Here is an 18,236-nt window from a genome sequence, read left to right as displayed (position 1 = left end):
TATTATCCATCATAGTGCCTGGCATGTAGTAAGCACTCAAGAATGCATATTTGTTAAAGCAACAAATGAGTGAATGAAGGAATTAACTCTCAGTTCCTTATCGTCTTAGAAGAACCTTGGACAAAAGCAAAATACTCAGTGTTACAATAAATGTAGCTCGTTCTCACTATTTTAAAAATATTTCTTTTGGATCTGAGGTGAACATTCAGAAGTCTGGATATGCTTCTGAAACAAAGAGTGGGTTCCAAAAAAATCTGAGCAGGGTTTGCAAACAACTAAGATCAGACAAATCTCCCACTAGGAGGGTATGGCCATGAATACCCTCAAAATACCCAGCAAAAGCATAGGAAGTAAGTAAGAGAGTGGACTCTGGACTCCACTGCTTGAGTTCAGATCAAGTCTCTACTCCTGACTCGCCATGTGACATCTGGTAAGTTACTTCACCTCCCAGTGCTTTAGGTTATTCATTTATAAAATAAGAACACAATAATGCTTCCCTCGTAGGATTGTTTCAATGACCAAAGAGTTGAAGTAACTTTAAATAGCATCTGTACATTTCAGGTACTCTACTGGTGTTTAATAAATCAGTAGTCATTTAAAAGACCTCTCAGGCTCAAGCAACCTTCCCACTCAGCCTCCTGAGTAGCTGGAACTACAGGCGTGTGTCACCACGCCCAGCTAATTTTTTAATTTTTTTGTAGAGATGGGGGTCTCACTATGTTGCCCAGCTGGTTTCAGACAGCTGGGCTCAAGCAAGCCTCCTGCCCCAGCCTCCCAAACTGCTGGGATTACAGGTGTGAGCCATCTTGCCGAACAGAAGACAACCTTCTTAAAGACAGGGGCAATGAAAACTGCTATGTACTTCTGTTGAACTGTCGCGGAGTCCCTTCCTATGGGTATTTGTAAATTTAAATGTGTAGACCATCCACTATGCAGAAACCACTATGTATGGTGGCAGCTACACAGGTGTGTTTCGAACGTTATAGAATTATCCCTCCGTACGGGGAAATCCTTTACACATTTCAGTGTAGGATTCCCTCCTTGAACAATTCAAACATGTTGTTTCTATAGCCAGGGAGCTGCATGGTTCTCCTCTGTCTCACATGTTTTGGTTTATTCCATAGCTCTTATGTGTCTCCTGTCACTCTGGCTGTTTTTGGTTTTGTTGTCTGTATTCAAGCGAGGCTTGTGGTCATGTCTATCCCAAGCATCTGTGTTGCTAGTTCCGCGGTTTGCCCCCTCTGTCTCTCATCATTCCTTTTGGCTCAGTCCCTTGACAGGAAATGAGAGATTTATTTTATCTGGCTTGAACTACATTGTTCCTTCCTGACTACTGGTGTTACTTCAATCTAAATAACGTGACTTTGTGCTCACAGTCTGCCCAAGGTCAAAGCCTGAGGGTAATAGACACATTTAAAAGAGGGGAGGAGACTGTAACCAGAGCGGGGTGGGCAAGAAGAGAATTTCTAAAAGGTAGTGATGTAAAAGTGAAACTTGGGGCAGGTCTAAATTTTCTGGGGAACTCGAAATAGAAGAGCTGAAAGGAGAGCCTTTTTTCCCTTTCCAGATGTTATCAATTTAAAATGACACTGAAGTAATTTAGGCTTGAAATTTAAATTTAGCTTTAAAAGAAAGCATGAGTTATCTGGCAGAAGAATTTACAAAGCTTATTAATATCTGTGATATCCTAATTGTATGATATTAAATTGACATCATTATCAGAATTCAAATATTCCTCTTTGGTTTGACATAAAAATATAAGAGAATTATAAGACTGCATAAATCAGTAAAGACAACTTAATCATGGAAAAGTAAAACAAAAGACATTCTACCTAGCCTCAGAACTTGTAGCCATAAAAAAGGTTTTAAAATGTGTGTCTTTTTTGTCTTTTTTTTTGAGACGGAGTCTTGCTCTTGCTCTTCTTGCCAAGGCTGGAGTGCAGTGGTGCAATCTCGGCTCACTGCCTCCCGGGTTCAAGCAATTCTCCTGCCTCAGCCTCCTGAGTAGCTGGAATTACAGTGGCCTAACACCATGCCTGGCTAATTTTTTGGTATTTTTAGTAGAGACAGGGTATCACCATGTTGGCCAGACTGGTCTCAAACTCCTGACCTCAGATGATCCACCCACCTCGGCCTCCCAAAATGCTGGGATTACAGGCATGAGCCACCTTGCCCGGCCCTGAATTTTTAAATATAAACAAGAATACAATATCTCCAACCTATTCATATTATTTCCTTTCCTTCTTATTTTTCCCCCTTTGGAGGTATGAATAACACCTTCTTGGTTTCTTCAGATACCTCTAGTGTTTCAAAGAGACAGCAGGATGACAATCAAAAGACATGGTGAAAGAAAATATTTCAGTGTCACTGGTCACACCAATTATGCTGGCCTGAACTTTTCTGGAATAGTTTTAAGAATTGAGAGGCAGGGAGAAAACTGGCTAATCTAGAAATATATTTTCCTGTTTTTTTTAACAGATAGTCATGTTATTTAATAATACTTCTGCCTCAGAAAAACAGATTTAATGGAAATGAACTTTAAATGAAGCAAAAAGGATTTAGGTTACATACAAGGCCAGGTTTTGCACACAGAAAATTATTTCATATGGATACTCCATTCTTGGGGAACATGATGCAATGATGAAATTCCCTTTACTAATGATCTTTCAACACTCATTCTGTGTACTGTAAGCACAGTTTATGCTGAAGTCAGAAGGACATTCCTAATGATATCTTAAAGACTGTAGGCGTTTATGACTTACGACATCTCCTTTATGAAGCCCTACGCAACTCTATGGCACTAGTGGGCATTACCACATGGGATCAGCCAGGACCCAGTGTCTGCAAATCATAAATAACTCGTTTCTTTATGCAAATATCTCAGCTTTACACATTCTCTAACTAGAAATTATTCAACAAGTTCATACTTCCTTTACCTGTCAATTTCTTATGAGATGGTTTGCATGTGGAATGAACCCTCAAACCCTAAAATTTGGTTGACACAACTGCATAACAATTCCAAGAAAGTCTCACTTTTAACATTAAGTTACTAAAAGTCACAGCAAACAGTGTTTTGTAGACATTGTTTTAAATGTTTTCTGGTTGTTAAATTCTAAATAAAGTCTTGAAGACTAAACATTAACAAGTGATCCTTTTCTTCAGTTAGGAGCGTCTAAATCAGCCAAGGAGGTTCTCACGTGAATCCCTAAATCATCCCAAGAATCTTCTCCTTGTCAGTCCCTATACCTGAAGTACTCAGGAGCAAAAAGTTAAGAAACAAAGGAAAATAACATTCATTAGAAAGTTACTATATGATCAGCACTGCATAAACAGCTTTCTGATACATCATCACATTCCATGCACACAAACTCCAGGCAAAATCAGTGTTATCACCCTCATTTTATAGATGGCAGAATGAAATTTCAGAGATATTAAGTAACATGCCCAAGATCATAAAGCTCCTAAGTGGTGAAGTTGGGATTCAAATTTAGATGTATTTAATTATAAAACTCATGCCTATTTACTCTTCTGGAGTAGGAATTAAAATGATGATTTTCAGAATTCTGCATGTTTGAAGTCCAACTGTGTTCCTTACCCGTACAAAATAAAGAGTTATAAACAGGAGCAGTTCTTGTGTTCTTCAAAAGATTAACCATAGAGCTACTAAACGATCCAGTAATTCCATTCCTAGGCATATTCCCAAGAAAAATGTAAATATATGTCAACACAAAAACTTGTACCTAAAATGTTCATAACCACACTATTTATAATGTGAATTCATACCCACTGGTTCCAAAAGGTGGAAGCAACCCAGATATCCATCAACTGATAAGTGGATAAATAAAATGTGGTATATCCATTCAATGGAATATTATTTGGCAACAAAAAGACCTGAACTATTAACATATACTATACGATGAATGAAGCTTGAAAACATTACGCTAAGTGAAAGAAATCAGTCACAAAATATCACATATAATATGATTCCACTTATTTGAAATTGTCCCAAATAGACAAGTTTATAAAGACAGAAAGTAGATTAGTGATTGCCTATGGCTGTTAGGGTTTCTAGGAAAAATAAGGAGTGACTGTTAATAAGCATGGGATTTCTTTCTGTGGTGATGAAAATGTTTTAGCTTTGATTGTGGTGATGTTAGCACAACTCTATGAATAATACTAAAATAACCCACTGAATTCTTCAGTTTATATTTTATACAACCACATCTCACTGTAAACGATGTCCTAATAAGGCTCTTTCCAAAAAAAAAAAAAAAAAAATGCAGTTACATAAAATCTTAGCATACATGTCCTGAGGAACAAATAGGTAGGACATTCCCCGTGGAGATGAGAAACTACTGAACAAATCTAGCTATAGCAGCAGGGAAAGAAAGTTGGTTTTCTTCTATCATGTTCCCTCAGTATCAGTAAAGCTTTAGTGTATTAGGTCAAGGTAGACTTCTAATAACTGAAAGGGTTGAAAAGATATCACTCCTTGGCCAAATACGCCTTGAGACCAAGGCTTGATGAAAAAGTTAAAACTACAAGCTGGCAGTTTATTTACCCATGCTAAACCACTTGTTTGACATTTCCTAGCTAAACTGACCAGTGATTTGAGAGTTGTATAGACAGCCACAAAGAACAACTGAAGCAGTGAGAAAGTATTATTTTAAAACATCTAAGAGAATTGCCTGCTTCTACCCACATTCAGTTCTTCATGTTCCAACGAACATGGCAAATTTGTCAGTATGATTTTTAGTCCTGCAGCTCATCATTAGATGACAGAAAAACATCATGTTGTGGCAAAGAATCAGTAAGTAATAATCAGATATCTCATAATGTTGACATTTCCCAATCCTCCATAGTTTTGTTTTTTTTTTTTCTTCTTTTTTTTTTTTTTTTGGAGGTAGGGGGAGAATCCCAGAACTACCAGAACAGCAGATTTATGAAGGGCCAGCTCTCTGGAGATAATGACACATTTATCCCAATAATCTTTAGATGCTTATACCTTAAAAGTTACTCAGCTGAAGTTGCTTTCAAATTAAACACCATTGCTGCAGTGTTTCTGTTGTGATTGTCGGAGGGAAGTGGAGCCAGTGCAATTTGTCCATGTTTTACAAATCACCATCTGGCAGGGATATGGCAACATGTGAAATCTTCACAGGACTCTTGTTTTTCTACTATCTGCTGGATAACTAAGGAGATCACCAGACTGCTGGGACGCCTGCCAGATGGTAAGCAGGTATGTTTATGAGTTTAAGATTCTTATTTTCTTTCAATGCTTTCACATGCTGTGGGCGCAGAGGCAAAAAAAAAAAAAAAAAAAAAAAAGTAAAAGGGAAAAGAAAAGGGGAGTGGATAAGTAAGTGACTGTGTATGATCATTACAAATGTCTTTAAGGTTTCTTAAAATGTGGATTTTCTAAGGTCCAGATTAAATTATTTTCTCTCAAGGTAGAAAAATCACCAGTCATATGGTTACAAGATTTTTTTAAAATGCTACATTTTTCATTTTTTTGTACGCATAAACAGGTGTATAATTTCTTCAATCCTGTTGACTAGACGTACATTACTCAGAGGATCATAAGCTTCGTCAGCAAACATGGGTGAGTGTATACCTGTTCACGGTAACTGGGCAAGCCATTTCAGTGAAATAAATGTGAAGATCTGTGTATATTTTACTTTGATTACTTAAAAAAACTGTGATAGACAAAGAATACTTAGAGTCATAACAAAACCTCTGTAACAATAAAAGATCCACAGAATTGAATCTGAGAAGTAGTAATAATTAAGAGTCTTTTCCATGAAAAGGGCATCCTTTTAAACAATTTTGACAGAAAATAGGTGACTATCACAAAAGAGGTAATGTCTAGTATACAGAGAGGTACAGTTCTTTAAAGTTATATATGCATGCCTGCTCAGCAATATACCAGAAATTCACTGAGCTTCAGTAAGCTCATCTATATGGTGATAACAGTTCTATCTTTTATGATTGTTATGAGGTAAGAAATATAAGAAATGCAAACTGTCTAGCAAGTATAGTTGTTCAATAAATGAAGCCATTATTATTATTATTATTATTATTATTTGGAGAGGTCTCCTTCTAGGTTAAATCCCTAGATGTAAAATTTACTCATGTGAATATTCAAATATACATCTAATCTCAAATATTCGTTACTGAATTTAGATACATATAAGGTCTACATACAGTTTTATACTCCTATGCACATATTCAAGTATATAAGTATATATGCTTAATAATAGATATATCCTGCCCAACTGTAGGGAACAAAAATATTTTATCTTTAAGCTCTGTAGTTATATTGATTAAATATTAATAAAGTTTTAGTTTCCAGAAGTGATACTTTGTGCAAATCACCAAACTTATCTGTGTCCTTATCTATAGAATGCAGGAAATAAAACCTGCTTCATGGAGTTATTATAAGGATTAAATGTGATTATTTCTACATAACACATTGCATGATGTCTGGAGGACAATAAATGAATAAATGTTTGCTTCCTTTCCCTTTCCCTTTAATTGCCAATTTTCCTCCACCTCTAAATTTAGCTCTGTGATTGCCCAGCGTTACCTCCTTCCCTTAAGCTGAGGGATAGGTATCTCTGCTTCTTTCTGACCCTTATAGTCAAATTCTTAATTTCATCACTCTTTCTACCAGAATAATTTTTCTCCTTAATTACATGATCCTCTCTCTTTTTTGTCATACATTCCATCTCATCCACTAGGTCTTCTCCTTAGCCGAAAATATACTCATTTTCTCCACCCTAACTCTAATGTTCTTTAGGATAAGTTACCAAACTTGACAGAGAGATGGAAAGCCTGAATAGGCCAATGAGCATAGAAGACATTGAGAAGATTATTAAAGATTCACTCCCGCCCAAATTCAAGGCGCAGGTGGATTTTTTCTTTGACCCTGTTAGTTTTACATTAGATACTAATAAAACTGACTAGAAAAGAATGGTTCTTTTCTTCTTTAAAGAGTTCCAAAATTTTACAATGATGGGAAGATTCAGTTTTTTAATAAGACTAACATAATTCTGTTACCAAGAAGTAATCGAGATACTCTACTACACACACATAAACACAAGCACACACCCATACAGGTACACATTATATATCAAATGCACTTAAAAATAAGGAAAGAAAATCCTGGCAAGACAAATATTAGTAAATAGACCTCAGGAGTAAAAATTAAAGAATACACCGTAATCATATGGAATTCATTCCAAGAACGAAGAGCTAGTTCAATACAAAGATATCTATTTAAGTAATTTTTTACATTTAAGATTATAGACTAACAGAAAAAATCCACAAGAAAATTGTTAAAAGTCTTTGAAAAAAGTGCCAAGTGTTCCAGATTTGTTTATATAAGTTAGGAAGAGAAGAAAACCGCCTTCTAAAGGAGATTATTTGTCATAATACCAGTCAAAACACGTAGTTAGTAGTAAAAGTCAAATTCTCTTTTGTTAATCCAACTTCCCATATTTCTACCTTCATTCACCTTTTTACCAACAACCACATTACTTGCAAACTAGGCCCTGTTTACTGTCTCTTCTTAGTAATCTCTTATACACTGTTCAACTCATTGCAAATTGTTTCAGCTCCTACCTTTTTACAGAAGCTCTTTTCTCAAAGATTATCAATATCCATTTAATTTCCAAGTCCAGTGGCCTGTTCTCTGGCCTCATCCTATTTAACCTCTCCTTAGCATTTAAAACTGTCACATACAATCCTCTTAGCTCTCCTCCCTAGGCTACCTTCAATAGTGCCTTACTTGACGTTCCTTCCACATCTTTGCTTGTCCATTTTCAATCCCTTTACTGGCTCTTCTTCATTTACCCTCTCCTTAAACACAGGAGAGCCCAGAAATCTACTATTTGACCCCTTTTTTCATGCCCTACCCAGAGAATAGGAATCAAACTTAAACAGGAATAAGAGAATCAAGACACTATTAATAAAACAAAGTAAATGAAATACTGCATTAAATACAAAATTTTCACCTGACTTCTAACTTCTCAGGTCACAGTATAAGTGAAATAAATTTTTTAAGAAATATTGCAACACGAATGAGCTCTACCTATATTACCTTCAAAACATTTAATACTGTCTTGTTAATTTTAATAATAGTTTTTAATATTAAGCTTAATGAATGTCTTTCATGCTATTGCTGTTACTCAGTTTTCCTAAATATGTTATTGACATTGATAATTAAATTACCAATTTAAACTCAAAATACGAGTTTTCTAATTTTGCATTGCTTGATTTTTAACCCTTTCACAACCTAATTAATTTGAAAGCAGTTAGTGTTGTCTGAATTATTAGGATTTATCTGGCTATAATGTATCTGGATGTAATGTACCCGGATTTAATGTAATAGAATTCAGCACTCGTTTATTGAATTCCAGTAACACGTGAAATGTTTTTTTATGGTCATCTTTTAATACATAAACTTCAGCCAGATGCTACATAAATGAAATTGGCTAACTGGCTTCAAGTAACAATTTTAAGGAAGTGCTGATGTTTTAATGATTTTAACCCTGAAATCCCATTCTTTCACTAATTTGTAACCAATAATACATTCAAACAAAAATATGAGAAAGAGAATTACATAGTTGTTTTCAAATTCCTTATTACAAGTTCAACCATCAATCTCGCAATAAAATCTCTTCAGTCAACTTAGATCATCTTTCCCCATTGTCCCATCTTACAACTATTGCTAGATCATTTTCTGCTGCTGTGTCCTCCTTGTCTGCCTTTGTAAAACTTAGGGATGACTTTTCCCCATTTTTTTGCAAATGAAAACTTTTTCCACCTTTTGCTTCTTCTTTTCTTCACTTTGACATATGGTATCCCTTAATGTTATACCTTTCCAGTAACTTATGAAGCCAATGAACCCTTTTTTTTTTTTTTTTTTTTTTGAGATGGAGTTTCGCTCTGTTGCCCAGGTTGGATTCTCCTGCCTCATTCTCCCGAGTAGCTGGGATTACAGGGGCCCACCACCATATATGGCCAATTTATTTATATTGTTAGTAGAGACGGGGTTTCACCATGTTGGCCAGCCTGGATTAGAACTCCTGACCTCAGATGATCTGCCTGCCTCAGGCTCCCAAAGTGCTGGGATTATAGGCGTGAGCCACTGCGCCTGGCCCCGTACTCTCTCTTATATCATACATGTATCTCTCTTAAAGAAAATGTAAAATTCAAAAACTCAAACCTAGACAACATAAAATGGGCACTGTTCACTCTATAAAGAAGAGATCTTTAACTTTACTAAAAAAAAAAAAAGTCCTACCAAATCCCTATAGTGATTTTATCCACTGCATGAAAAGAGTAAGTCAATTAAATAACATACATTTATAGTCAATTTTTCCAAAATCATTTCATTGTTTGCAAAGTGGGCTGCAACTTATTCTCTTCGAATTGTTGCACCTCATGCCTTTCTCTTTATTGACTTGACATTGAGTTTCCTTAATTTCAATAAATTCTATATTTCATATTTAATAGCTTTCATTGAGTGTTATTAGATGGCAAACATTGTACTAGGTACTTTATGTATCTTATCTCCAATCCACATAGCAACCTAACATAACAGGTATGATTACTGCCTTTGTAAGAATAAGGAAACTGATATGCAGGGAGGACACGTGACTTGCCCAAAGCCTTACAACAGTGAAGTAATGCAACAGAGATTCTCCCCCAAGCTCTGTGGCTCTGAAGCCTGTGTGTTCTTTCCATGGCACTACAAAATCACTGTCATTGTGCATGAAGAAAAATGGGAAGATGCAACTCTTTACTGTATTTGAAAACAAGACATTAAAGAACACAGACTTCTTGACTCCAGCTAAGGAATTTATTCTTCTAGAGCAGCGGATATCAAACTTCTTTAAAAGCTGTCAAAATATTTCTTCCATAGAAATCTTAACAAGGACACAATATACAAGAGAGATTAAAGTAAGAGAGTTATGTCCCTTCTCCTCCCTCCCCTTCACTAACTGGCCCCAGGGTTACTGCCAAAGAACCTGCATCTTCCTTAGAGAACAGTTTGAAAACAATTGTACTGGACTATTTTCTACCTATCACTAAAGATCTAGCTACTAAAAATCATAATCTTACCACAGATAGAGCCTCAACACACCCACTTGGGAGTTCCTTGGGCACTACACATGGGCATGGCTTTCTTCTTTGTTTAGAATGCTACCCAGGACATGGGTCACACACACAACAAATGGTCAATGATGGTAACAACAATCATTTTTAAAATAATGAATAGATAAATCTCCTTGACACAGGCATGGTTTCCTTTTCCTGTGCCAATTGCTCTGTCTGTGCCAACTCTAACACACACCCCTTCCAGGAATGGCACTCAGCCATCCTGGCAACCAGAATTAGAGCAAAGAAAATATGAAATTTCTCTTCAAAACATAAGTGGAAAGATAAATGCAAAGCCAAGCAAAAAGTACCCAGATTCAACATGCACGTTATTAAATGTCACTTCATCGGAAGACATTCTATGAAAGTCAAGTGAACATGGACATGTATAAATTGGGGGAGAAGAGGTATAACCTTGTTTAAAAGTATCAGCAAATAATGTAAATCTAGAATAACACATAAGTCGCCAGTTACAACTGTTATTTGTGGGGAGTGAGGAGAGTGGAAATTGAGCAAATGAAGAATGGGAATGGGGGAGAGATTTTTTCCTATACACATTTTTTATACTTTTGAAATTCTGAACCTTGTGAGTCTATTCAAAAAAGCAACTTAATAAACTAAAATTTTCAAAAAAAAATGAGGATAAAAAGATAGCTTTTATTTTCAATAGATGGTTCTGGACATCTTAACAAAAAAATGCACTCTTTCAGTTTTGGGGAAAAAAGCCAACAGCGGGAGAATGTTTCATCCCAAGGATCATTTAGTCTTAGGTCAAGCAGGTCCATCAGTCAGGAATGCTGCTGCTTCTACTTCCAAAAACTCCTTCAAGAAAGAAGGACCTAATGATTCATGCCAATGACTCATGCCCTGATTATCAAAGAGGGATACAATATGGCAGGGGTCCCTCACAGTCCTTATAACTGATGGAAGTCTGTAGTAATAAGCTACAGATCAACAGTCTACAGGGCATGGCAAAAAGGAAGTCAATGTCATACCTCAAATTAAAAATCAGAAAGGAAAGTTCACAGCTCCCTCTTTGTCACAGCGAGTTTCAAACATCAATCTCTGCCACCCTGAGTGGTACAGACCCTCTTTTCTGCATTGTGTTTTCCCCCTGTGAACCAGGAACAACATGTTGGTTGACCAATAGGTCTTGGTCTGTACATTTAAACACCAGAAGGGTTCTTAGAATCATCAAAGACTGATAAAAATGAAAAGACGTAAGATTCTTTCTAAATAAATGGGTGATTCAGCCAATCATTATTTCCCATCATCTTGTCTAACAATTAGTTGCAAATAATATTTTAAACAATGAAAAGAAAAAAAAGTACAATGACATTTTAAACAACGAAAAGAAAAAAAGTACAATGACATTTTAAACAATGAAAAGAAAAAAAAGTACAATGACACCTAGGAGTTACCATGGTTTATTTAACAGAGTGAAAAGTAAAACCATCTTAGTAAATGCCATGTTCCTGTTAGTGTTCAAAGGCGGCTGACCCTCCACAAAGCCTGCATTACTTATCAATTAACAAACAGGTCACACTGGCTTCTAGGAAACAGAACCCACAGCACCATGATTTGGGAAAAGGGGATAGCATTGAACACTCTCAATCTTTAACCATGTCTAGGGTCACATGTGCCACACCTTTTTAAAACATTGTTATGCCATGACTTCCTTTACCTAGGACAGTTAAACACTGAATTCAAGTACTAGTGTATGAGCCGTCACCAAAACCATTTGTCATTAAAAAAAATACACACCAGTTAGGTGCCTAATTGTGCATACTGTTGAAAATAAGTGCTTTTAAATGATCAATGACTTGTTCCCCACCTTGGATAAGTCCAAGACTGAGAGACCCACCATGTGGATCCACATTCCACAACACACAGGAAGCCAAAGAGATGAATGATGTTTCAACATGAAATGCTAACTCCTGATGGATATAAACCCATCACGAAATAATTTCAACTCCATTTAATCCTGTAGTTGAAATCTGAGGTTACTTGAAGTTTTTAAAAAGTCAGACTATAGTTTTGAAACATATTAATGCTTAAAATTACAAAATTAGTATTGGATTTTTAAAAGACAGATGGATATCCATGGTTGCTCTATTTCTCCATCATGACTCCCCTTAATCTTTCCAAAGTAATATTCAGAAACTTCAACTCAATTCAATCCCATGGCTTTGGGGAGGTGAGGTGCGTATTAAAATGACTCATCACTCTGTTGCTTGCACAAACTTCTATGGGCCTCTTCTACTTTACAGAAGGGGGTCAGATACTATATCAAAAATTCAACAAAAAATAAAAGGAAGAAAGTAAATGGCCTCTCTGTTCATGTTACAAATCTTCTATAGCTAGATAACTTAAGGCCTTCTTCAGAGGGAGATGTACTCAAAAAAGAGGCGCATTTTAATCTGTGTATCCTCGTTTCAAAAAGATAAAAGAAGGAAAAAGCCTAGCTTCATTGACATGAGGATGGTGTGAAGACAAAGAAAATGAAGGGAGAGAAGACACAAAGACTAATATAAAGAAGGAATCGATAAAATACTATACTCAAAGCAAATGTAAACTAAAACTAATAAGAAAAAAGAAGGAGCAAAATAATTTTAAGGGTAATTACATTGTGAACAAACATAACTAAAGCACAGCAAACATTGTTTTGGATTTATATTTTTTATATGAAGACACTCAGGCATATCTCCCCCTCTTTACATGCTAGCAAATTAATATTATCAACACTTTTGTATTATATAAATTTTTAAACTATTTTAAATGAAAGGTGCATGATTTAGTCTTTTTAAGATTCCTACATGATGTAATCATTTTGTTTTAAATTGAATCACAAATGCAAATTGACTCAGGTATGTCTTTATTATAGTAACTGATAATATAAAAAATTAGTAGTAACTGATAATATAAACAAAAATAAGTGGCATCCAAATGACTGTTAAACTTTCTTAATTCTCTTCAATAATGCTGTTAACAAAATTAACTTCAAAAAAATTATCACTGCACAACACAGGCAATAATATGTTACCATGTGTAACTATAAATACAAACTTTTTTTCCTAATTTCATGTTTTCCACCTTTTTGAAAAAAGCATGTCAATAGTTCATTTGTGATTTGAGGAACTGTAAGATGATACTCACTAGAATGACATAATGTAGCCAATAGCAGAAATAAGTCTGCTGGTGTAAAATCTAGAAATTAACAGCACCCTTAATTTCTCCACCATCCTTAAATTTTTTGCAAAGAGAAAAATACACAAAATAATCCTTGTATTTTCTTCTACATTCCAAAATGTGCCATGAAGTAAATCCTTCAAGCAGAATCTGTATGACTGCCATCCCTCTGCAGCTCTGCAAAGCAAGGTAAGATAGCTCAGCATAGCTTTTATCTGCAAGGATTCCCTGAGGCAGTTTCTGTAAAAGGGTTAATGACAGATGTTTCCATTAAATCTGACCTACCTCTTAATTTTGCCATTGCCTGATAATATCCTGGCTTTGCGCTTATTTGCATGGGCAAATGGAGTCACTCCATAACAAGTAACACACCGCCCTCATTGAAACAAAAGGTCAATTCATTTTAAACCCATGTGCACAATATTTTTTGTAGTTGTAGTTTAAAAAAAATCCCCTTTCACACAATGCTACTGCTTACAATGAATTAAAAGCTCTGTTTTCTGAAACCCTGGACACAATGTACATCTGTAGGCAGAGACCAGTACTACCAATAGAAATCAATACATCCCCTCGTAGGTAACCAACTAGAAAAATCACTTCTGTCTCTAGGATGCCCCACTTATTTTTATACTAAATACAACAGGACACAGTAAATTTTCTTTGCTGGTAAATTAGCTGAGAACTTCAAAATGCTAGCAGCACTTTCTTGTTTATCGAGTGTTATTACTTTTTCAAAGAAAAAATTTCTGTAAGTATAGAGGAAATAGTTATTGTCTCAGGTTGGTTAAAAGATACAGGCTTTTTAGCCTTTAGGATACCAGTCTAAAAGTTACAGTTTAGAAGGAGTCTTTTTACTCTAGGTAAAAAGAGTAAATGATCCTGAACCTTCATCAGGTTGCTGTAATAAGCCCATTAGTAAATAAGTACATAAATAAATAAATATAGTTCATGCACAAGGTTCCATTGTACATATGTAGTTACATATAAGTTTCCATTCCAGTCGCTTCTTCTGGTGGCAGGACCAAATAAGGTGAAAATCAACATCAAGGGGCCTTTCCATGACTCCTCTGAAGAGATATCTCAAATACGTGCTTCCTGGAATGGTGAATAGTCTATAGCCAAGACTAAAGAAACACTGCATTAATCTAACTATGCTGTTTCATTTTATTATAACATTTAAGGAGTTTAAAATTATCACTTGCTAGAGAAATACTCTCTACATAATTATATACAGTGCTTTATACATATATACACATATACTATATGCATATTACATTTTATGTTTATCATTAGAGTCTGATCTCTAAGAGATTTAAATATTGAAATTCTGGCATTAAATTTCACCTTACTCTGAAAACGGCACTCCTGTGTTTTTGATAGAAAATCCATATTCACAACACTCTCATCGCACCAAAATCTTTAAACTATCTGTAGGCTAGATTCGTGCTTAGAAGAGAGGTACTTGCTAAATAGCCAATTTCTTCATTTGAGATAAATAAACCCCACACTTGGCACTTGAGTATTTCAAGCCATTGAAACAATTTGGAAAACTCTACTTGCCTAGTCCAAGGTTTGGTTTTTTTAATGAATTTGCTAAAGAAAATTCTATTCTCACCATGCTGCCTCAACTTTATCTGAAAATGAGGTAGATGAGGAAGGAACAGTAAGTGACTCCCTGCAACAAGCCCAGGAAGGACTCTTCTCAGCAGAATGTGTGGTGGGGAGTGGCACGTTGCCCCCTCCCATAGGAAGCCCATATCTGATCCCCTGCCCCAACCTCAAACCTGGATTTCACTCCAAGTTTGAGAGTCTACAAGTCTCCAGGGAAGGGAATCACATTTCCTCTGTCAATTCCCCGTGGATGGTCATTTAAAATGAAACCCACAATCGAAAGTATAAAAAACAAATGAAACTTGAAGATATTTACAGAATACATCGTTAATGCAAGATTCCAAGTACTGTGAAGGATACCGTGAGAGAAAGACATGGTTACCTTTCTTCACAAAAGTATAGCTTCATTAGTACAAGGAGTTAAACAGTAGTATCAGACAATAAAAATGATATTAAAATGTAAACAATAATAAATTACATGAATGGAATTGTCCATGCTGAACTGTGAAAGACATCAGGGATTTTAATCAGGTGATGCATAGATACATAAGTCCAGTTTTGGGCCTAGAGTAAATCAGCAACTAAAGTGAAATCTCAACAGTGGGTGACTTGTGTCATACTTTTATAGTCAGTTGAAATAATTATAATAAATGACAGCAGTTATTGAGCATCTGTTATATGCCAGAAACTATACACAGCAGTCTATATATTCATGTCATGTAACCTTCACAATAGCACTATGAAGTAGATACAATTATTATCCCATTTTATGGATAACGAAACTGAGGCTTGAAAAGATTACATATGGCCGGGCGCAGTGGCTCAAGCCTGTAATCCCAGCACTTTGGGAGGCCGAGACGGGCGGATCACGAGGTCAGGAGATCGAGACCAGCCTGGCTAACACGGTGAAACCCCGTCTCTACTAAAAAATACAAAAAACTAGCTGGGCGAGGTGGTGGGCGCCTGTGGTCCCAGCTACTCCGGAGGCTGAGGCAGGAGAATGGCGTAAACCCCGGAGGCAGAGCTTGCAGTGAGCTGAGATCCGGCCACTGCACTCCAGCCTGGGCGACAGAGCGAGACTCTGTCTCAAAAAAAAAAAAAAAAAAAAGAAAAGAAAAGATTACATACTTCCCCAGGGCCACAGAGCTAGGAAGTGGTGGAGCCAGGAACTGTACCTATACGTTTTACTGCAGTCTTATACTCTCAACCGTGACACCTCTCCTGCAGGTGCATGGGCTTTGGAATCAGACAGAATGGGGTAACAGTTCACATTCTTATATATAGTCCAGATATTTGTTATGTGAGCTTAGGCAAAGTTCTTACACTTTTAAAGTAGGAAAAATACTACTACTCTGTTATCATGGAGATCAGTTGTTTTGTACTGACTGACATGTCTCCTGGTAAAAGACCCATCTTTTCTGATGGGAAACAACTAGTCCCCCATTCTCAAACAAGAGCTAGGCATAGGACCACACCCTAGCCAAAAAGCACATTATCTTCTCAGCCACGAGGATGAGTTCAGGTATGGACCCACACAAGCCAAACTAATGGGTTCCCTATGTGGGACTTCGATAAAGCTATAAATAAAGAAATTCTAGCTTTTTAACTTTAGGAAATGGATAGGAGCTGCTTGGGCAGAGACTATACGGACAAAGTTTGCTTAAAAATGAAGCTAACACAGAGAAAAGCAAAGAAAGACAAGAGATAATGACAGTAACTGAGCCCTGTGATCTGGTCAAGCTTGAAGCTAGGAAGCTCCTGAAATTGCCATTTATTTGAAACGACAATATCCCCTTCCTTTTTATGATCAAACATATTTGGATTGTGTTTCTGCCACTTATAACCAAAAGAGCCCAGTATCACCTCACAGAAACAATGCATGTGAAGAAGTCAAAGTAATACCTGCAATTAGTAAGGACCCACTGAATGTTGGCTGCTTTCATCCTCCTCCTTCTTTTTTTTTTTTTTTTTTTTTTTTTTTTTTTTGGTAATTGCTATTGTCAAGTTCCCACACCAACATTGGGGATCTTTGGATTAAAAAGGACCAAGAGAAGAAATTACCATGTGACAGTTTCCCCATACAAGGCACAAGCAGAGAACAAGGGTACAAATTTAAAGGATCCATAGGTACCCCCTAAGTATTAAGTGTTAAGGGACACCAGAAGTCAGCCTCTCTTTCTTCCCAGCTAATCTTAGCATTCCCAATTAGCTTCTCTGGGCCTTCAAAAGAGCCAGAATATCAAACCATTCATTATTGCCATGTATCCACTTTGTAGTCACAATGTTCGATCATATCCAATGATTATGGATATGGAGGTCATATCCATAATCCAAATGATTATCCAGGCAGAAATAACATTTAATGAAAACCAAGGCCCCACTTTACTTACCTACTGCTGAAGTTGCAATGATAACGTTTGCACAAAGCTCTAAACATAGGGCATTGCAAAAAAGCTAAGCAATTTGGTTCTGAGAACTTTCTTCCATGTTACCCAAAAGCCTAAAGTCAGTAATTAGGTCCCTAGTCGTAACTGAATCACTTAAGGTTTACATGATGGCCATATACCTATTGCTTCAATATGACAGGAAAAAAACAAACCAACCAACCAACAGAAAAAAACCTTTCTCTCTTCTGTTTCCTCCTTTCAACAGACCCTATAATGCGAGAAGCAAGAAAGGTTCCAGAGGAACTGTTGTGAGCCACTGCATCAATCACGGGAACATTAAAACACTGCTTGCTAGTCATTACTATACGAAGTATTCTCTTGCTTTGTGGAAAATGGTTTCAAATAATTGTGTCTGAATGAGAGTTTTGTTCTTTTTTCATATAGCCATTTGAGAGAGAAAAAATGTGGAAGATACATTAAAAAAAAAACATTAACAAAGTTGCATCAACTAATTGCCATCAAATGGTATCATCATATTTGCATAGAAGTCACATATTGTAGGCTCATAGGCTTAAGAGGCCGACTGACATCCCAATAAGATAGTTGCCAAATTGTTGTATAATAATAACAAGAGAGGCACAAGAATCCGGCCCACCTAAGCAAAGAAAAGTCTTCTCTCACTTCAAAAACCTATTATTTTTGCCAGGCTGCTCCATTGCAGGGCTAATAAGCATGACTAGAATGAAGCTTAAAATGATTTCTACCTTTATTTCTAACTTCTCTTTCTGGTTTCAGCAAAGTTGATCTTTACCATTGATAGTTTATGGTTTGTGTAAGAGAATGCCATGTGATATAAGGACAATGTAGTTGTTTCCCGAAAAGAAA

The 18,236-nt window shown here is 36.3% G+C and overlaps 1 protein-coding gene and 1 long non-coding RNA gene across 20 annotated transcripts in view; one reads left to right on the top strand and one right to left on the bottom strand.

Moving 5' to 3' along the window:
- LOC105492120 (SRY-box transcription factor 5) overlaps window positions 1-18,236 on the bottom strand; it is a 1,036,234-nt gene that overhangs the window by 514,275 nt on the left and 503,723 nt on the right. The window lies entirely within an intron of this gene.
- Window positions 5,126-17,694, top strand: LOC112428540 (uncharacterized). Its single transcript, XR_003020526.2, has 3 exons — window positions 5,126-5,239; window positions 5,529-5,602; window positions 17,617-17,694. It is a non-coding gene; the product is annotated as an uncharacterized lncRNA (long non-coding RNA).

The sequence above is a fragment of the Macaca nemestrina genome, chromosome 10 (assembly GCF_043159975.1).
Source record: "Macaca nemestrina isolate mMacNem1 chromosome 10, mMacNem.hap1, whole genome shotgun sequence".
Classification (NCBI taxonomy): Eukaryota; Metazoa; Chordata; class Mammalia; order Primates; family Cercopithecidae; genus Macaca; species Macaca nemestrina.
Note: the sequence above shows the minus strand (reverse complement) of the source record. Positions and strands in the feature narration are given on the sequence as shown.